The 12,543-nt window shown below is 38.7% G+C and overlaps 1 protein-coding gene across 4 annotated transcripts in view; it reads left to right on the plus strand.

The window, feature by feature from the left end:
• The window catches only part of FOXN3 (forkhead box N3), a 387,204-nt gene that overhangs the window by 87,823 nt on the left and 286,838 nt on the right, over window positions 1–12,543 (plus strand). The window lies entirely within an intron of this gene.

A 12,543-nucleotide genomic window follows, 5' to 3' on the forward strand; every position in this document is an offset into this window, starting at 1 on the left:
CTACTTCTTCCTTTTAGTAGTAGAACTCCCTGAGTTTTAGCTGGACACCTGCTGTCAGGGGCGGCTACATGACTTGACTCTGGCCGACAAGATGGGGACAACGTCTGGGTTTTGCCTTTAAAAGGAAGGAACGAGCCCTTCAGCGTCTCTTTCCTCCTTGCTGCTGATCAGGACCCGGACAAGGTAGTAGTGAGCTATTTAAGGCCACATGAATGTGGGACACATACTAGGGGCAGGCAGAGTGACAAGAGAGAAAACCCTGGGTGCCTGCCTTCGTGGTGCCCAACTGCCCACCATACCTCTGCCCCTGCCGTGTTGCCTACCATTGCAGACTGTTATGTAAGAAACAAGCATGTTGTTATTTAAGCCTGTGTTATTTGGTCTCTATTAAGACAGTCAAATATTGTTATAATTACAAGAAGTGGTTTGTATTTTGATCACAATTACTAGTACACACCCCTGATTATTGGGGTGTGATGCTATTGTGACTTACTGACTTACTGTATTAAGTTTTTCCATTTTTCTTCAGTAGGGGAATTACAGTAAAGTGTATTTATGTAAGTCATAATATGCTAAGATTAAAGAAGGAAAACAAATATATCTTACAGCTTCCCCAGTAGTTAGCTGTTAGTGCCCAGTCCTGGAGCAGGCAGGGCATCAGTGAAAGCACATTAATTTGAGCCCATTGTTTATGCTCCATACAAAGACCTAGGGTGCTCAGACAAACTGAGCTCTTTTGTCCCCAGTGGGGGATGTTTAAAGCACATATCACAATGATGATAATTTGAGAATAAAAAGGAAAAGGTTCAGTGTCTAGGAGAATTTTCTTCCCAAACCCTGATTGCATTGTAAGGGTGAGGTCCAAAAGTGGCCCCATAACTCCCCATGCCTGTACCACAAAAAAGCAGAATGGCTGTTCTGGGAAAAAAGATGACCCTCACTAGCTGGCAGGCATTCTGCAGCTGTAGGCCAGGGTGCCATGTTGGTTGGTGGGTTCCATACTTGCTTGCTGCAGAGTGGTAAGTGGCTCAGGCACTCTACCCAGAGGGGAACATCTGTGTCAGAGCCACTGTTGGGTAAGAAGAGGGCACAGAGAACATCTCCAATTCTTTCCGACCCCACTTTGCAGCCCTGGTGCTGTCTGACGGAGCACACCCACTAGCCAGGGCCTGCTCTCACAGGTCAACTTGGTGTCTGGCCGTAAAGGAAGGGCTGGTCTTTGGGTTCCCTCTCCAAGGGAACTTGGAACAGAATGCTGCAGGGCACCTGGGCTCTTGTTTTGCATGGGGTTGGTGTCATCTTTCCCAATCATACTGGATAGCTCTTTGCCTTGGAACTTTTTTTCTTGCATCAAGAATTAGATTTCCAGGTGAGTGGTTCTCAGACTTCTGCAGCCTATGCGTTGCCTTGATGGTGAAAGCTCTTGGGTGTCTCATACCATCTGTGCTGATGGAATACTCCAAAACATACCACAGAGCCTCCTGGAATGAGTGGGAAGGTGAGCACTGCTCTGGATGAGAATCAGCAAGCTGAGCTTTGCTCAATGGTGTCTGCAAATTAAACTCATGGTGGAAAAAACAAAGGCAAGCAACACAAAATTACTTCCTTTCAGTGGGGCTGGAACATCAACTCTACTATTGCAGAGTACTGTGCATTGATAGGCCAAGGGGAAAAAGAGACATAGGTTACCCACGAAAGCTGGTTTGCACATTCCAGGCTTGCTGATCTTCAAATCTTTGAGTTTTTGCATCCTAAAAAAATTGGCCTAAAAAAATAAAAACTAAAAGTAGAAACCTGATTGGGGTGGCCAAGGAGACCAGATGCCTAAAAAACAGAAAACTACAACCTACACTAAGAAAAACAAAGTTATGGCCCAGTCAAAGGAACAAACACTTCAACTGAGATACAGGAATTTAAACAACTAATGCTAAATCAATTCAAAAAGTTTAGAGAAGATATGGCAAAAGAGATAAAGGCTTTAAAGAAAACACTGGGTGTACATAAGGCAGAAATTGAAAGTTCGAAAAAACAACTGGCAGAATCTATGGAAATGAAAAGCACAACACAAGAGATGAAAGACACAGTGGAAACATACAACAGCAGATCTCAAGAGGCAGAAGAAAACACTCAGGAACTGGAGAACAAGGCATCTGAAATCCTACACACAAAAGAACAGATAGAGAAAAGAATGGAAAAATATGAGTAACATCTCCGGGAACTTAAGGACAAAACAAAATACAAGAATGTACATATCATGGATGTCCCAGAAGGAGAAGAGAAGGGAAAAGGGGCAGAAGCAATCATAGAGGAAATAATCAATGAAAATTTCCCATCTCTTATGAATGACATAAAATTACAGATCCAGGAAGCGCAACATACTCCAAACAGAATAGATCTGAATAGGCATACACCAAGACACTTAATAATCAGATTATCAAACATCAAAGACAAAGAGAGAATCCTGAAAGCAGCAAGAGAAAAGTGATCCATCACATACAAAGGAAGCTCAATAAGACTATGTGTGGATTTCTCAGCAGAAACCATGGAGGCAAGAAGGAAGTCGTGTGATATATTTAAGATACTGAAAGAGAAAAACCACCAACCAAGAATCCTATATCCGGCAAAACTATCCTTCAGATATGAGGGAGAGCTTAAAATATTCTCTGACAAACAGACAATGAGAGAGTTTGTGAACAAGATACCTGTGCTACAGGCAATAATAAAGGGAGCACTACAGACAGATAGGAAAAGACAGGAGTGAGAGGTTTGGAACACAATTCTGTTTCCAATGTAAGTACACTGAACAAAGATAACTGTGAATACGGTTGAAGGAGGAAGGTGAGGAGAATGTGGGACACCAGAAGAAAAGAGGAAAGATAAAGACTGGGACTGTATAACTTAATGAAACCTAGAGTGTTCGACAAGTGTGATAAAAGGTACAAATATGTTTTTTCATGAGGGAGAACAAATGAATGTCAACCTTGCAAGGTGTTAAAAATAGGGAGGTGTGCCAGTTTGATGTATTATGTTCCCCCAAACACCATTATCTTTGATGCAATATTGTGTGGGCAGACATATTTGTGTTGATTAGATTTTGGGATCCTTTGGGTGTTTCCATGGAGATGTGATTCAATCAACTGTGGACAAGACCTTTGGTTGGATAATTTCCATGGAGGTGTTGCCCCACCCATTCAGGGTGGGTCTGAATTAAATTACTGGAGCACTATATAAGCTCAGACAGAAGGAGCAAGCTTGCTACAGCCAAGAGGGACACTTTGAAGAACACACTGGAACTGAGAGAGGAGCTTCAGCTTACAGAGACATTTTGGAGATGGCCTTTGAAAGCAGACTTTTGCTCCAGAGAAGCCAAGAGAGGACAAACGCCCCAAGAGCAACTAAGAGTGACATTTTTGAGGAGCTGAAGCTTAGAGAGGAACGTCCTGGGAGAAAGCCATTTTGAAACCAGAACTTGGGGCAGATGCCAGCCACGTGCCTTCCCAGCTAACAGAGATTTTCTGGATGACATTGGCCATCCTCCAGTGAAGGTACCTGATTGTTGATGCATTACCTTGGACACTTTATGGCCTTAAGGCTGTAACTGTGTAACCAAATAAACCCCCTTTTATAAAAGCTAATCCATTTCCGGTGTTTTGCATTCTGGCAGCATTAGCAAACTAAAACAGGAGGTATTGGGGGAAAAATACAATCAATGTTAACTAGAGACTATAATTAACAGAATCACTGTATTATGCTTCCTTTAATGTAACAAAGGCAGTATACCAAGATGTTCTAGTTTGCTAATAAAAATCAAATAAATCAAATAAATAAATAAATAAATAAAATAATAAAATAAAAAAAATAGAATAATAGAAAATAAATAAATAATAAAATAAAATAAATAAATTTAAATTTAATTTAATTAATTAAATTAAATTTAATTTAATTTAAATTTTTTAAATTTAAAAATTTTTAAATTAAAAATAAATAAATAAAATAAAAAATTAATAAAAATAAAATAAATAATCTAAAATAAATAAAATTAATAAAATAAAAATAAAAATAATAAAAAATAATAATAAATAAAAAATCTAGTTTGCAAATAAAAATCTAGTTTGCAATAAAAATCACAATAATTAAAAAAAACAACTAAAAGTAGAACTTCCCTTAAAACCAATTCTTCCTGTTGCTGCTCTTTTCCCTCAAGTGCACATCTAGGACTAACATTACTGTTTAGGGATAGTCTTGCTTAGGGGCCTGCTTGAGGCTGCTGCAGAGGCTGTGGGCCCTGGGAAGCTACCTTCAGGGATGTGAGGCCCTGCCTCTATGGAGCCAGAACCTAGGCCTGGGCACCTGCAGTGCACAACCAGCAACAGGCAAGGGGCTTCTACAAGCACGCATGTCAGCATTTAAGAACTCAGCAGCAGTTCTCAAGACAGCACCTGCACCTAGTGTGGATTCCTGGTGCCAGAGGGAGCAGGGCAGACTTTCTTCTCAAAGAATTGCGTTAGGTTGTTTTGAACTGTCTTTTGGCTCCTTGAAGGATTCATGCAAAGAGGTTGCCATTATTTCACTTGACTTGGAGCTCTCCCAAGATAAGAGTTTTTAAAAATGCCCGAGAGGCATTTTTCAAAAAATTTAAAGGCACATTTATTAGCTATGCCACCTGGGACAAGGAATAAAGTTGATGCAAAGAGTAGACACCAAAAAGTATGGGATGAAAAGTTAAGGATTTACACTGTCCTCCCCCCTACATGGGATCTGACACCCAGGGGTGTAAATACCCCTGGCAACATGGAATATGACTTCCAGCGAGGAATCTGGACCCAGCATCGTGGGATGGAGAACATCTTCTTGACAAAAAGGAGGATGTGAAATGAAATGAAATAAGTTTCAGTGCCTGAGAGATTCCAGAAGGAGCCAAGAGGTCACTCTGGTGGGCAATCTTACGCATAATGTAGATAACCCTTTTTAGGTTCTAATGAATTGGAATAGCCAGCAGTAAATACCTGAAACTATCAAACTACAACCCAGAACCCTTGAATCTTGAAGACGATTGTATAAAAATGTAGCTTTTGAGGGGTGACAATGTGATTGGGAAAGCCATGTGGATCATACTCCCCTTTGTCCAATGTATGGATGGATGAGTAGAAAAACAGGGGCAAAAAAAAAAAAAAAAAAAAAAAAAGAAAAAACACCCAGTGTTCTTTTTTACTTTAATTGTTCTTTTTCACTTTAATTTTTATTCTTATTACTTTTGTGTCTGTGGTAATTAAAATGTTCAAAACCTAATTTTGGTGATGGACGCACAACTACATGGTGGTACTGTGAACAATTGATTGTACCCTTTGTATGACTACATGGTATGGGAATATATATCTCAATAAAATTGAATTATTAAATATATATGTGAAAAAAAAGTTAGGGATTTAGAAACATTGAAGAATAAGGGCTTTTAAAAGCTCCTCACTTACTATTGAGAATCTAAAAGGCCATCTGCATGCCAAGAGAGGGGCACATTTTTAGAAGAGACTTGAGAAGGCCCTAAGTCTTTACCTTTGACTGACTTTCAGTCTCTGCACAAGCAGCAAGTGAAGGCTAAGGCAGGGCTGTAAACTGCTCAGCTGAGTATTGAAGGGGTGCCCAAACATGCACACAGGGCCCACTGGCAAAGACTGGGCAGTTTTTATTGTTGTTGTTGCCATTGTTTTTTTAGTCCTAGGTGTTTTAAGGAAATTGTCAAATCACTAGCTGACCACTGAGCTAACAACAAAACAGAGACTTTGGTGGCCACACAAAACAAAGAATACAGGCTTTACAGTATTAGTTCATAAAAGTCACTAAACAAACAACAGTCACCAAACAGGCAGCAACAACAAACTGAGGAGTGCGAAGAATCTGATTCCCGAGTTTACGCATTTGTAATATTTGAAAGGTCCAGTTTTCAACAAAGAACCACAAGGCAGACAAATGAGAAGGTATAGTCTATACCCTGGAATAAAAAGAAAATAGAAACTCTTCTTGTGAAACCCCAGGCATTGGAATTAGAACATGATACCTCTAACTCCAGAATTATAAATGTGCTCAAAGAGCTAAAGAAAACCTTGAAAAATGGGTTAAAGGAAATCAGAGAAATGCTAAATGTGTATACCAAAGAGTTAAAAGCTATGATGAAAATAGCCAAAGTAGAACTGGTGGAGATAAAAAAAAAAAAAATGCAATAATAGAATTAAAAAATTTACCAGAGAGGATTAACAAATCTAAGTCAATAAATGAACAAGCCTGAATTTAGATCCACTAAGATTACCCATCTGAAAATGATAAAAACTGAACAGAGCATGCAAAATTTGTGAGACACCATCAAGTATACCAAAATATATATAGTAGGAGTCCCAGAAGGAGAAGAGAGAGGGAGGTGGGGCCAAAAGAATATTTTAAGAAATAATGGTTGAAAATTTCCCAAATTTAATGAAAGAAATGAATCTACACATCCAAGAAGCTCAACAAACCCCAAGTGGGGTAAACTCAAAGAGATCCACACTGAGACATTTGAAAATCAAACTGTTGAAAGTCAAAGATAAAGACAGAATTCTGAAAGCAACAAGAGAGAAGTGTCGTGTTGTGTACAAGCACTCCTCAAAAAGATTAACAGGTGATTTCTCTTCAGAAACTGTGGAGGCCAGAAGGCAGAGGTGTGGCACACTCAAAATTTTGAAAGAAAACAACTGTTAACCAAGAATACTATATCCAGCAAGTGTTTACTTCAAAAATAAAGGAGAATTTAAGATATTCCCAGATCAACAAAAATTGAGAGTGTTTGTTCTAGTAAACCTGCTCCAAGAAATGCTAAAGGGAGTCCTTCAGCCTGAAGTGTAAGGACCCTAGAGAGTAACTTGAGTCCAAAGAAAGAAAATGCACTGGTAAAGTTAGCTACATGTGTAAATATAAAAGTCAGTATTCATGTATTTCTGGTCAGTATTTCTCTTTTTCTGTATGATTTAAAAGGTAGCTACCTAAAATAACAATAAATCAATGCCAGTGGAGGCATACTACATAAAGATGTAATTTGTAATAATAACAGGAGGGCTGAGGAACAGATTCATATAGGAGCAGTTTTTCTATAATAGGAAGGCATCAATGGAGGAATTGGGCAACAAAAATATGACCTAGAAAACAAATAGCAAATGACAACCTAACTCCTTCCTTATCAGTAATTACATTAGATGTAAATCAGTTAAACTCTAATGAAAAGGCAGAGATTTGCAGAATGGATTAAAGAAACCATGAGTCAACTATTGCTGTGTACAAGACACTCGCTTTAGAACCAAAGACATAAATGTGTTGAAAGCGAAAGAATGGAAAAAGATATTCCATGCAAACACCAACCAAATGAGAACCGGAGTGGTCAAACTAATAACAAACAAAATAGACCTGAAGGCAAAAATTGCTATAAGAGATAAAGAAGGACATTATATATTTATAAAAGGGTCAATCAATCAAGAATAACAATTATAAACATGTATGTAGCTATCAACAGAGTCCCAACATATATGAAGTAAAATGATAGGTGAAGGGAAAAGTAACAATTGTAGTTGGAGACTTCAAGATCTCAATTTTCTGTTGGATAGAACAACTGGACAAAAAGTAAACCAAGAAGTAGAGGACTTGTATAATATGTGGAAGTTAAAAAACATACTCTTAATTAATGTGTCAAAGAAGTTAGTAAATACTTGCAAGTGAATGGAAATGAAAACAAAACATACCAAACCTAATGGGATGAAGGAAAAGCAGTGTTCAGAGGGAAATTTATAGCTATGCCTATATTAAAGAATGATTTCAAATCTATAGTCTTATCTTCCACTTTTAATGAACAAGAAAAAGAAGAGCAAACACAAAGCCGGCAGAAGGAAGGAAATAAAGTATAGAGTGGAGATAAGTGAAATAGGAAAACAATAGAATCAATGAAATAAAAAATTGATGCTTTGAAAAGATCAACAAAATTGACAACCTTTTAGCTAGACTGACCAAGAACAAAAGAAAACTCAAATTACTTTGAAATCAGCAATAACGTGGGACAATTACTAGTGACGTTTACAGGAATAAAAAAGATTATAAGAGAATTCTATGAACAACTGCATGCCAACAAATTCAATAACCTAGATGGAATGGATAAATTCCTAGAAACAAACTGCCAAAACTGACTCAAGAAGAATTACAAAATCTGAATAGGCCTGTAACAGGGATATAATCAGTAATCAAATTATCTTCCAACAACAAAAAGGTCCTGGACCAGGTGGCTTTGCGGGTGAATCTGTCAAACACTTTAAAAACATCAGTCTTTCTCAAACCCTGCAAAAATAAATACATACATACATACATACATACATACATAGGAGGAAATGCTTTCTAACTTGTTCTATAAGGCCCATATTACCCTAATACCAAAGACAGCACAAGAAAGGAAACTACGGACCAGTATGCCTAACAAGTATACGTACAAAAATCCGCAATAAAATGCTAGGAAACTTAATCCAGCAGCATATTAAAAGAATTTTAAAAACCATGACTAAGCAGTTCCAACTCAAAGTATATACCCAGGAGAACTAAAACCAAAAAGTCATACACTAATGTTAATAGCAGCATTTTTCCCAATAGCCAAAAAGCGGAGACAACTAAAATGTCCACCATCTAATGAATGGATAAAATATGGCACATCCCATACAAAGGGATATTATTCAGGCATAAATATAACTGATTTACAACATGGAACCTTGAAAACATGTTCTATGACAGAAATTAGATACAAAAGGCCATGTGTTGGTAGGTAGGATTCCATTTATATGAACTGTTCAGAATAGGCAAGTCTGTACACACCAAAAGCAGATTAGTAGCTTCCAGGGCTGGGGAAAGGGGTAAAGGGCGTGACTGCTTGATAGGTATGGGGTTCCTTTTTTGGGGTGGTGAAAATGTTCTGTAATTAGAGATAGTGCTCAATGTTGTACAGCATTGAGAATGTGGCAGAATCACTGAATTATACACTTTATAATTTTATTATTTATTTATTTATAAATTTTGTTATGCGAATTTTACCTCAAAAAAAAAAAAAGAAATTATTTCTTCTCACTAAAAGATAAACAAAAATAACAAACAAAAAACCACAGTTCTTGGATTGTTTTGCCGAATAACTGGTTCATTAAAAATTTAATTCCATATCAAGTGCTTTCGCATTTACTGCTAGCATTGCAAAACAAACAAAAATTTAATTTCAAAATTGAAACAAAAATTAAAATTAAACTTTGTGTGACCTATGATGTTCTTCGAAATTTGCTTTCTAACTACTTGTTAAATTGTACTTGGAAAGTTGTCACTTCTATGTATATATGTTATATTCTACAATAAAAAAAATGATTAAAAAATTGAACTGAAATTTAAAAACAAGCCGTGTGTGCCCTTAGAAAACTTGATTTTAAAATCTTAAAATGCCAAACAAATGGCAAAAAGGAAAAGGATATTCCTCTGTAAAAACACTCAAAAAGTTTGTTTAAATGATAGGTACATTGCTCATTAGGTGAACTGGCTTTAATCTAATTGACTTAGAGTCAATGGCAGCTAAAAGTCCACACTTTTGTGCCCAGGGACACTTCCTCGGGCCTGAATTCACCTTATTTCAGACAAAATTTAATCAACTACTATTTGGCATCTCAGCTGCTGGCATATTAGATGTGACTCAAAACAAGAGAGGGGACTGCAGCAGCCAGGCTACTTTGAGTAGTGAGAAGTGCCGGCTGATACCCTGACTGAGGAGGGAGAGGCAGGAGGAGGCCAGAGAGAATTAAAATGTAAACACAAGGAATGGCTTACTGCTTTAGGGAGACTACCTTCTGTATTGTTGCTTCTTGCTGCTTCCAACCCCACTTTCATCTCCAGGACCCAAGCAGCCCCAGCCATCTTTTCTCCTCTGCGGCCCGGAGAGAGTTGCCAGGGGCCTAGGGCTGGGGCATCTGGGAAGGAAGGGGGTACATGACCCTGTGTGCAGGCTGAGATGATCCACTATGGGGTGGGTTCTAAACTGAGCCTAAAGGCTGGGCTCTTACCTCCCACCTTTGGGAGAAGAGAATGGATAGGCTAGGGTAGGGCAGAGCATTCCTCACTCCTCAACCACCAGCTGAAGTTAATCCCCAAGTCAATTAATCTGATACTCAGTATCTGTCCTTTTATTAGTATTTTTCTCTAGTTATTTTCAGTCCTTTACCACCAACTGTGTATGTGAGCACACGTGCAGGCAACATGACCCATGGAAAGAATGTTGGGTCAGGTGACAGAGGACTCAGGATCCCTGGCTTAAGGTGTCACCTTGGGCAAGTCACTGACTTCCTGAGCCTCAGTGCTCTCTCATGTGAGATGAGATTGGTAGTAATGGCCAAACTAGTTCATGCAACTCTTGTGATAGTCAAGTGAGACAACCTATGTGAAAACGCTTGGTAACACCAGTATCGTAGAAGTGCAAAGGCAATGTAAGGGACTACTGTTTTGTTTTTTTTTTAATGCAGTTTTATTGAGATATATTCACATACCATACAATTATCCATGATGTACAAGCAGCTGTTCACACTACCATCTTATAGTTGTGTATTCATCACCCCTATTTTTGAACATTTTCCTTACACCAGAAAGAATCAGAATAAGAATAAAAAATAAAAATAAAAAAGAACACCCAAATCATCCCCCCCATCCCACCCTATTTTTCATTTAGTTTTTGTCCCCATTTTTCTACTCATCCATCTGTACACTGGATAAAGGGAGTGCGATCCACAAGGTTTTCACAATCACACAGTCACCCCTTGTAATCTACATTGTTATACAATCGTCAAGAGTCAAGGCTACTGAGTTGGAGTTTGATAGTTTCAGGTATTTACTTCTAGCCATTCCAATACATTAAAACCTAAAAAATGTTATCTATATAGTGCATAAGAACATCCACTATAGTGCCCTCTCGACTCCATTTGAAATCTCTCAGCCACTGAAGCTTTATTTCGTTTCATTTCACATACCCCTTTTGGTTAAGAAGATGTTCTCAATCCCATGATGCCAGGTCCAGGCTCATCCCCAGAAGTCATATCCTGCATTGCCAGGGAGATGTACACCCCTGGGAGTCAGGTCCCACATAGTGGGGAGGGCAGTGAGATCACCTGCCAAGGTGGCTTATTTAGAGAGAAAGGTCCACATCCGAGCAACAAAGAGGCACTCAGGGGGAGACTCTTAGGCACAATTATAAGCAGGTTTAGCTTCTCCCTTGCAGCAACAAGCCTCACAGGGGCAAGCCCCAAGACAGAGGGCCCAGCATATCAAGCTGTCAGAGGGACTACTGTTTGACTGCATTGGCTCTGCTCCTTAAATCTGTAACTGATGTGAAGACTAGTCTAAAGGATCATCTTTACCTGCCCTACTAATGCATGCAGACCAGGCTTTATACTGGACCCTAACATGGTCTCGAAGTTGCTTTGAAAAAGTGACACATCTCCTTATCTGGCCAAGTGCACGTATCTATTTTTTGTTTTGCTTTATCTTTGAGATGTGTTGATTATTATTATCTTAGTAAGCAGCCAAGAATGATCCAATTGAGGAAAATAATAGGAAAATTTTGCTCATTTTTGTGGGATAATTTTGCCATAATCCTGCAAAAAAAATAGTGGTTTCTTTGACACATACCAATTCAGGGTCACGGATCTGCACTGTTAAAGCCTACAATTGATTGTTCAGTGAGAAAATTGTGTTCTAGTGAAGCACATCAGCATGCAAATCTAAAATGTGGCCATTTTCATCTAGATTGAATATTATTAACTAGCCCAAGGGATAGGATGTAATTAAGATTTTTAACGGCTTACTTTTGTCTACGGTGATGTGTAACCCCAATATTAAGTGGCTTATCGGTTTGAATAATAGAAAGATGGCCCACTGTGCCAGTCTCTACACATTTTGGCTTTTCAGGTGGAATGAAAGAATTTGACTTTGCTTCACCGGTCCAAACATTGATCAAGGCAGAGTTTTGAACCCGAAGCAAATTACAGAATCTTCGGATTCAAAGAAAATCACATTTTTTTCTGAATAATAGCAGCTTTCTATCTCATTGCGCACTCACTCATTCTAATATCTTCTCCCATGGGCTCTGGAACAAGACAAAGTAGTGACAGGTGAAGCCCTCATTGAGGGTTTATGCTTCTGCCTAATTAAAACTATTGGATGTACAGCCCACTAATGCAGCTCTAGTTGGAAGAGAGGAAACAAACTCTTAGCTTGGATCCGCTTCAGAAAGTTTGCAAGGCCTCCTTCTGCCTTTTCACAGAGCTGAGCAGGCACTTTTCTGGGAGCATCTATAGTGGGGTGCAATGCCACGAGAACTGTGTGCTTCCGAAGTGCAACAAGATGCTCAGTGTCCCTGTCCTACCCACACCATTTTAAAAGAAAGAAACAAAGTTCTCCATTTCTCCCAAGAGAAGTTGGCAAAAGGATCCATCCCACAGCTCCACACTTTCAGCCGACACCCAG

The sequence above is a fragment of the Choloepus didactylus genome, chromosome 4 (assembly GCF_015220235.1).
Source record: "Choloepus didactylus isolate mChoDid1 chromosome 4, mChoDid1.pri, whole genome shotgun sequence".
NCBI classification, from domain to species: Eukaryota; Metazoa; Chordata; class Mammalia; order Pilosa; family Megalonychidae; genus Choloepus; species Choloepus didactylus.